The following is a 7,903-nucleotide window of genomic DNA, read 5'->3' as shown; positions in this document are numbered from 1 at the left end:
AAGGCTAGTGTTTGAAGAGAGAGAGAGGGGGGGGAAAGGAATGGTTAAACTGTTAAGAGTTTTCAAAGACTGCACTAAGGAAATCCAGATGACCAAGATGTAGATACAAATGAAACCATGATGCATATGAAAGATTCAATAGATGATCTGACATTAAAATATACATATAATCAAATTCCTTTTGGTTGGGTTAGAGCAGTTTCAATTTATAAAACGTATGAACATGATCCAAATACATGCCAAGCTTACTGTTGTTTAGGGGTGGGGGTTGGTTAGGGCTGTATCATCCACATTAAATTTAGTTACTACCGATGTTAGGTCATATTTGCTGCTATTTTTCTACTTGACAGTTCGGAATGAGGAACCTAAGGATGTTTGGCCTTTTTAGGCCATGCACTGCCAGCCTTTCTGGCCTTCAGGTTCACACACCAGTCTTCAGTCCATCCCCACAGTCCATATGGGACAGGACAGGTGAGCAAAGAGTTAGGGTTAATCTTTAAGTTAAGATTAAATTGCCATTTTTCCTCCCCTTTCTATAGATCAAAGCTTCATCTAAACTCATTTAAAAGCAAAGAAAAAAATAAACCCTTGTCGTTACGTGTAGGGGTCAGGGCAATATTCCAGTCCAGAAAAAGTAAATTCACTATTTAAAATGCTGGGTACTTATGATCAAAGAATAGTTTTGTTTAATTAATCCCTACTTATAGAAGATTAATAAAAATTTGCAATAGCAGTCACTTAGCCTCTTTAAAAAAATGCTTAATGCTAAATTAGAAAAAACAGGTTTTAAATAGTCTAATATTCTATCAAAGATGCTATAAAAAGGTCATCTGCTTAACTTTTTTTAGCAAAGAAATTACTGCTTTCCCACTATTATGCCAAACTGTTGTACGAACCCTTCAGTACAGTTAGTGGTTTCTCCTCTGAGCCTGAAACCATGTAGCACGATTACAAACTGTTCTCAGCCTGGAATTCTAAGCATGGTTAGACAACAGTGCTGATAGATTATGAGTGTTGATGTCAGGGCTCTGTTACCAAGCTACCACAGCTGGCTCAGAAGCATGCTAGCCAGACATCCACAAGTAAACACTTCATTTAATATAAGAAAATTATACAGGTCAGACAATAGTTTAAAAAGGGTTTAAACCATAGAGCAGTCTCTGGAAGAGAAGTGAATAACTCATAACTCAATTATTTCATTGACTAATTTTATACATTGTTTATTTTATCCAACCAGTCATCTAAAATAATGAAAAAGCCTATTTTATAAATGACAAGTTTAATAATTTGATTGACATGAAGCAATTGAGACCTTTCATTCGCCTGACTAATGCAAGTTTATTGCATGCAGCACTGTATTTGGTAGCACAAATCTCGCTCTGATCCAGGATAGAACTAAACCAATGACTACATGCACTGAGACTTTTTCCTGCAGCGCATCGAATAAAGCAAATAAGAAATGCGTATCAAGGCCTATGGTAGAAAGTCAACCTTCAATAATTAAACAGTGCCGTCCAAGGTACTGTTGTATGATTTCTTAGTCTATATATCCTCTAATAAACAAGTCAAATGAATGAATTTAAACTAAGTCGGTATTGCTCTTAAAATCACTAGGTTTTGACATGTTAATGAGCAATTTTCAGCAGTAGGCCATTATATGATTCAGTTATACACAAGTTTGACATTTATGGGGCTGTGTAACGTTTGTGTTGTTTTGTTCACTGATCTTTAATATATACTGGGTACCCATGCAAAAATTTTCAAAAAATGTCAACCTGCTAAATAGTGCTTTAAATCCTGATGCATTTTCACATTTGTTCATTTCACCTGCTGCATTCATTATTTAATGTTTGAATACTTAACAGCCATTGTTTTAAACAAGTGTCAAACTCAGTTCCAAAATGGCCGCAGCTCTGCACAGTTTAGTTCCAACCCTAATTAAACACCTGATAAAACTGATTGAGTCCTTCAGGCTTGTTTGAAACCTACAGGTAAGTGTGTTGGAGCAGGGTTGGAACTAAACTGTTGAGGGCTTCAGCCCTCCAGGAATCTAGTTGACACCCCTGGTTTAAAGGGTTATATTTTACCATCAAAATGTATAATCAACTTATAGATTGTAAAAATTAAAGTTAAGTGCCCGCTCACTTTTGACAAGGCCCATCCAAAATATATTTCTGCTATTGTAATACAAATGCACTGTTGCATTATTATATAGTTTAATTTTATGTCAAGTTCAGGAATCTTAAATACTTATTCCCCCTGCAAACATTTTCAATTGTTACATGTCATTTCCCCTCCAAATTAAATTTAGCCAGAGGCGCGCAACATATGACCTCTAAAAAAAGGTGCTGTAACATTACCTATATGCAGCACCACTATATGAGAGCGGCATAGCAGTGTTTAGTCACTTGGTTGCTTTTGTTTTTATTAACTTGAAAGTTCTCAGCTATTAAGTTTAATTGAACAGGGAGCGGTTTACATTGAATTAAAGGCAACTACTGATGTGTTGTGTAAGGTTTCAAAGAGCTGTTGCAGTATGAGTGGAAAATAAAACCGTATTAGTGCTGCCTTGTCTAACAATAGTTTTAAAAGGGTTTAAACCATAGAGCACTCTCTGGAAGAGAAGTAATAACTCTGTTATTTCATGGACTTATTTTATACATAGTTTATTTTCTAACCAGTCATCTAAAATAATGAAATGGCCTGTTATTTTATTAATGGGGAGTTTAATAATTTGATTGACATCCTGAGCATTAAGACCTTTAATTCGCCTGACTGACGCAAGTTTTTCTGCACGCAGCACTGTATTTGGTAGCACAAATCTCGCTCTGATCCAGGAGAGAATTAAACCAATGACTACATGCACTGAGACTTTCCTACTGCGCATCGAATAAAGCAAATAAGAAATGCTTATCATTGAAGCCTTTGGTAGAAAGTCAACTTTCAATAGTTTTTTTTTGACTTTGCTCTAAAGCTTTAGTGGCACTGCTGTCCAAGGTACTGTTGTGTGATGTCTTAGTCTATATATGCTCTAATAAACTACTCACATCAATTAATTTAATAAATGTCGGCATTGCTCTCAAAATAATCACTAGGTTTTGACATGTTAATAAATGAATAATAAATTCAGCATTTCAGCAGTAGGCCATTGTGATTTAGTTTTACACAAGTTTGACATTTATGGGGCTGCGTAACGCTTTCGTTTTGTTTCCTGATCTTTAATATATACTGGGTAGCTATGCAAAAGTTTTCTAAATGTCAAGCTTATAAATAAATAAATCTTTATATCCTGATGCATTTTCAAATCCGTTTATTTCACTTGCTGCATTCATTTAATGTTTGAATACTTAACAGCTATTGTTTAACATGGGTGTCAAACTCAGTTCCAAAAGGGCCGCAACGCTGCACAGTTTGGTTCCAACCCTAATTAAACACACCTGATCAAACTAATTGAGTCCTTCAGGCTTGTTTGAAACCTACAGGTAAGTGTTGGAGCAGGGTTGGAACTAAACTGTGCAGGGCTTCAGCCCTCCAGGAATTTAGTTTGACACCTCTGGTTTAAAGGGTTATATTTTACCATCAAAATGTAGCACGTTATAATCAACTTATAGATTATAAAAATTAAAGTTGAGTGCCATTAGTTAAAGTGCCCGCTCAATTTTGACAAGGCCCGTCCAAAATATATTTCTGCTATTGCAATACAAATGCACTAGTTGCATCAGTTTAATTTTATGTCATTCAGAGATCTTAAACATTTATTCCCCCTGCAAACATTTTCAATCGTTACATTGTCATTTCCTCTCCAAATTAAATTTAGCCAGAGGCGTGCAACATACGACCTCTAAAAAAGGTGCTGTAACATGTACCTATATGCAGCACCACAATAGGAGCGGCATAGCAGTGTTTTGTCACTTGGTTGCTTTTGTTTAACAACTTGAAAGTGTGTTTTAGCTATTGAGTTTAATTGAACAAATGGAGCGGTTTACATTGCATTAAAGGCAACTACTGATGGGTTGTGTAATGTTTCAAAGAGCTGTTGCAGCATGAGTGGAAAATAACTGTATTAGTGCTGCCTGGCCCAGTTTGGCACAAAATTGAGCTGTTTCATTTAGAGAACGATTCAGCGAGTGGAAAAGCAGCTAAAGTTTATGAAAAATTTTAATCTGGATGTAGAGAATCTCATAGCACAGAAACAGCACTCCTAAAGGCGTATTTATACTTCTGCATCAAGCACACAAGTATGCTTCAGCACAACCTGTGCATGGTTAGAGCCCTTGCTGTGGCAGTCCAACACTGATGCACACCTCAATGAATAGAGCAAGCTGTGATTGGTCAGCTTTGTAGAGCTGACAAGTGCCCCAAACTAGTACTCATCTTCAGTCAGTAATTTGGGGGCCAATTCTGACAGCAACCCGTGTAAGGTCAGATTAAGCATCTGTAAAACTCAATTTCTTCATCTTAATGTTGCCAAACTTTGACGAGCTATCAATAACTGATGCAGAAAAGCTTATTCATGCTTTCATTACCTCTCGATTAGACTACTGTAATGAGTTACTAGGCGGATGCCCTGCTGGCCTCACTAACAAACTGCAGCTGGTTCAAAATGCAGCTGCTAGAGTGCTTTCTAGAACTAAGCAATCACATTACTCCAGTTCTTTCATCGGTGCATTGACTCACTATTAAATATTTAATTTACAATGTTATTGTTTACCTACAAAGCCCTCAATGCCTTAGCTGCCCAGTATTTGAGGGAGCTCCTGGTGTATTAGAGCATGAGATTAATTCTTTTAAGACCCTATAGTGACCCACGAGTCTACATATTGATCCTGAAGGGTCAGTCTGTACACCAGCCGCTGACCTCTCCCATCTGCAGCTTCTCCACAATGGATGTCCACCATTCTCCAGCATCCGGTGCCTAGACTGCAGCTCTGTACAGAAAGTTTGGCCAGAGGAGAAATGGTCATGCCCAACTGAGCCTGGTTTGAGGTTATTTTTCCCCTTTACTTTGGTCGGTTGGCAAACTGGCTCGCTTGGTTTGGGGCTTGTGTAGTTGAGCATGGATGGATTTTTCTTCATTGTTTTGACTTTCAGCAGTGAAAATTAAACACCGAAAATAATCTCTGAAAACTGAGCCGATTTAAACTTCTCATACCTGATGCGAAAATAAAGCATGCACATCCTCAAAGATCCTTAGTCCAGTTGTAATAGAAGTTTATATGAATGTTCAAGAAAATGAAGCAGATAAGGGAGATTCCACTGAAGGAAGAATTCATGCAATGAGTGAATAGGTCATTGAGAGATTACCAAGGTAACCCATATGCCCGGAGCACTGAGCTGCCCAAAGAGCTGATTTATTGTGAATAAACCTCAAAGCAGCTGCTGGGCAAATTATATTGAGTTTTAAGGTTCTGGACAGATTTTAAACCAGTCATCAGAAATATCTCCCAAAGGGTTAACTTTATTATGAGACCACTGCAAATGACATGGAGTACTGTCTGACAAATACATTTTGGAAATAGGTGTACGGTCTATGCCATTGTGTAGTTGGGAACTTCTACAAATCACGCTACGTGGGGAGAAAAAAAAAAAAAAAAAAGTTCACAATAGAAGCAAACTGATTTTCATTGCTTAAGTGAAAGCCTTAAAGTGAGGGCTTTTGTATTTGAAAGGATTCTCACTGCCAAAAGGAATTCTTGATACTTGAGATGTTTTCATATAAATTTGAGATTTTTGATGAGGAAACTGGAACAGGTAAAGTTGAAATATTTATAGGTGAAGGTCAAACTATTCCCATGAAATTGAGATTGTAAAAGTTTAGTGTGGTTACTTTCACTGAGAGGTTCTGGGGTTAGATGTTCTAGGAGTTACAGAAGATAATATTTTTGAAACATCCATATACACTACAGATGTTCTGGAGAAGGCACGTAGGGGTTTTTTCTGAAAAGTTCTGGGTTACAAGTTTTAGAAGAATAAACATTTTAAATCTTCCCATGGAGTTTATAAACAAATTTGAGTTATAAATTTATATTAAATCTTTCCATGGAAATAATGGATCTTAAAGAGGGAAAATCTGGTCATTCTGCAAAGTTGTAAGTTATAATTTGAGATTTGGTGTTTTAAAGAGTCCCTATGAAAGTTCTATTCTTACTCCTTAACCTTAATCCTAGTAAAATCTGAGGTAACAAATCTTCAGTAGTTCTCATGTTTGAATTGATGATTTTTTGAAAAGTTCTTGAATGACTGGTGTAGGTGGTGTTGATGCACAATGTGCTGTTGTGTGGTGGTGCTAATCACCAATAGAAGACTGGGCTTCATTTAAGGCCTGTTCGCCCCCGGCCACCTTCCCTGCGTGCTGTCCAAGTGGACCCAGGGAGGCTGAATACTTACCACTCCCCCAAGTGACCTTTTGTTAACACCGCAAGGTTGCCCAGGCCACCCGAGAAGAGTCTGAAGATGTTTCTCTATGGGGCCTACTCTGGCTAATCCAGAGACCAGGCTCCCCAGGACCCCAGATATCTCCAGGGAACAGGAGAGCCCTTGCCCAAATCAGCTGAATCTAACAGGTAGATTCAGGAGTAAAAGTTGGCCATGAACTGGTCATTGCCTTCTCACTCCCTGCTGATTTTCTCCAGAATAATTCCAGTCAACATCCAGGGAATTAAATAAATCTAAAATGAATAAATAACTCCACAAATGTGACTGGAAGTATTCAAAGAGATATTACTGACCTCCAACTAAATCCTGGAATTGAAAAATTTAAGAGGCCAGGTCGAGGTTCAGTCTGGCGGATATATCTTTGTAGATATATCATGCTTCTACCAGATGACTCCCCTAAGGCAATGCAAGAACCAAGCAGATATTATCCTTATCAGGGATAACCGTTGGGAGCATTACCCTGAAGAAAATGAGAGTCTGGGCTATTGACAAGGTGTTGAGACACAGCATTTCGGCAATGGTGATGACCATTTGTTTGTTTGTGTTTTTCTTTGTTCTTGTTTGTATATTTTTATTCAGAATTTGATTATCTGATGTCTAGGTTGTTTTCCCATACTTTGATTATCATATTTAAGCTTATGAAGCCCTTTAAAATCGTGTTTTAATAGAGAATAGACCATATGCAAATGACTCATTAGTATTCGTGTTTTTTGACCAATCCTGTGTGTCCTCAGCTGAGTGTGCTTTCGGTCAGGTTTAATCCTTCATATCTCGGCCGTTTTTTAATGTTTTGGTTTTATTTTTTCTGCATTGTAGTCAGTTTATTGTGTAGAATAAGTGTTGAGCAAATAAACTGTTATTACTGATCAAAAATATTTCTGTGGGGTTACCGTTTATGAGGAGTACAGCTGATTTAGTGTGGTACTTTACAATCTGTGTATACAGGTCAATGTCTTCTCTCAGGCAAACTGATTCATGCAGTTTATTGGAGATAATACTGCTCAAAAGATCATGTCAATTGTAATATTATCATACACACACATCTCAGTAATGTAATTTAATTAGCATGATCCAACAGTGTACAAGTAAAGTAGAGAAAATACAGAAACAGTCTAGCAGCAAAAATTTAAGATCAGCCAGACAAAATGTGAACTCAATGGCTGGGAGTACAGAAGATAGAGGGGGGCAATGAAACCAATTTAAAATGATTTTAGTTCTGTGAGAGAGTTTGTTGAGGAATTAAATACATTTTCAGAAAATGACATTTTAAAACACCTTTCATGTAGTAAATCCATAAACATTAGTAGGACATTAGAAGAGTCAAAGACCTCTTTCAGAGAATACTAAAAAAAAAAGCCCGGGCCCAGATAATATTGGTGGTAGGGTGCTACATACATGTGCTGAACAACTTTCTGAAATATTTCATTGCATTTCTTCAGTCTCTTACGTTGCAAAGAGTTCCTGAAAT

General features: G+C 37.3%; 2 long non-coding RNA genes across 2 annotated transcripts; one reads left to right on the top strand and one right to left on the bottom strand.

The window, feature by feature from the left end:
* Positions 1-254: 254 nt before the first annotated feature.
* On the bottom strand, positions 255-6,897 carry LOC141380274 (uncharacterized). Its single transcript, XR_012398025.1, has 2 exons — positions 2,062-6,897; positions 255-1,934 (listed from the first exon to the last, which is right to left on the bottom strand). It is a non-coding gene; the product is annotated as an uncharacterized lncRNA (long non-coding RNA).
* LOC141380273 (uncharacterized) lies at positions 2,951-6,881 on the top strand. Its single transcript, XR_012398024.1, has 2 exons — positions 2,951-3,414; positions 3,544-6,881. It is a non-coding gene; the product is annotated as an uncharacterized lncRNA (long non-coding RNA).
* Positions 6,898-7,903: the final 1,006 nt, after the last annotated feature.

The sequence above is a fragment of the Danio rerio genome, chromosome 22, assembly GCF_049306965.1.
Source record: "Danio rerio strain Tuebingen ecotype United States chromosome 22, GRCz12tu, whole genome shotgun sequence".
NCBI classification, from domain to species: Eukaryota; Metazoa; Chordata; class Actinopteri; order Cypriniformes; family Danionidae; genus Danio; species Danio rerio.
Note: the sequence above shows the minus strand (reverse complement) of the source record. Positions and strands in the feature narration are given on the sequence as shown.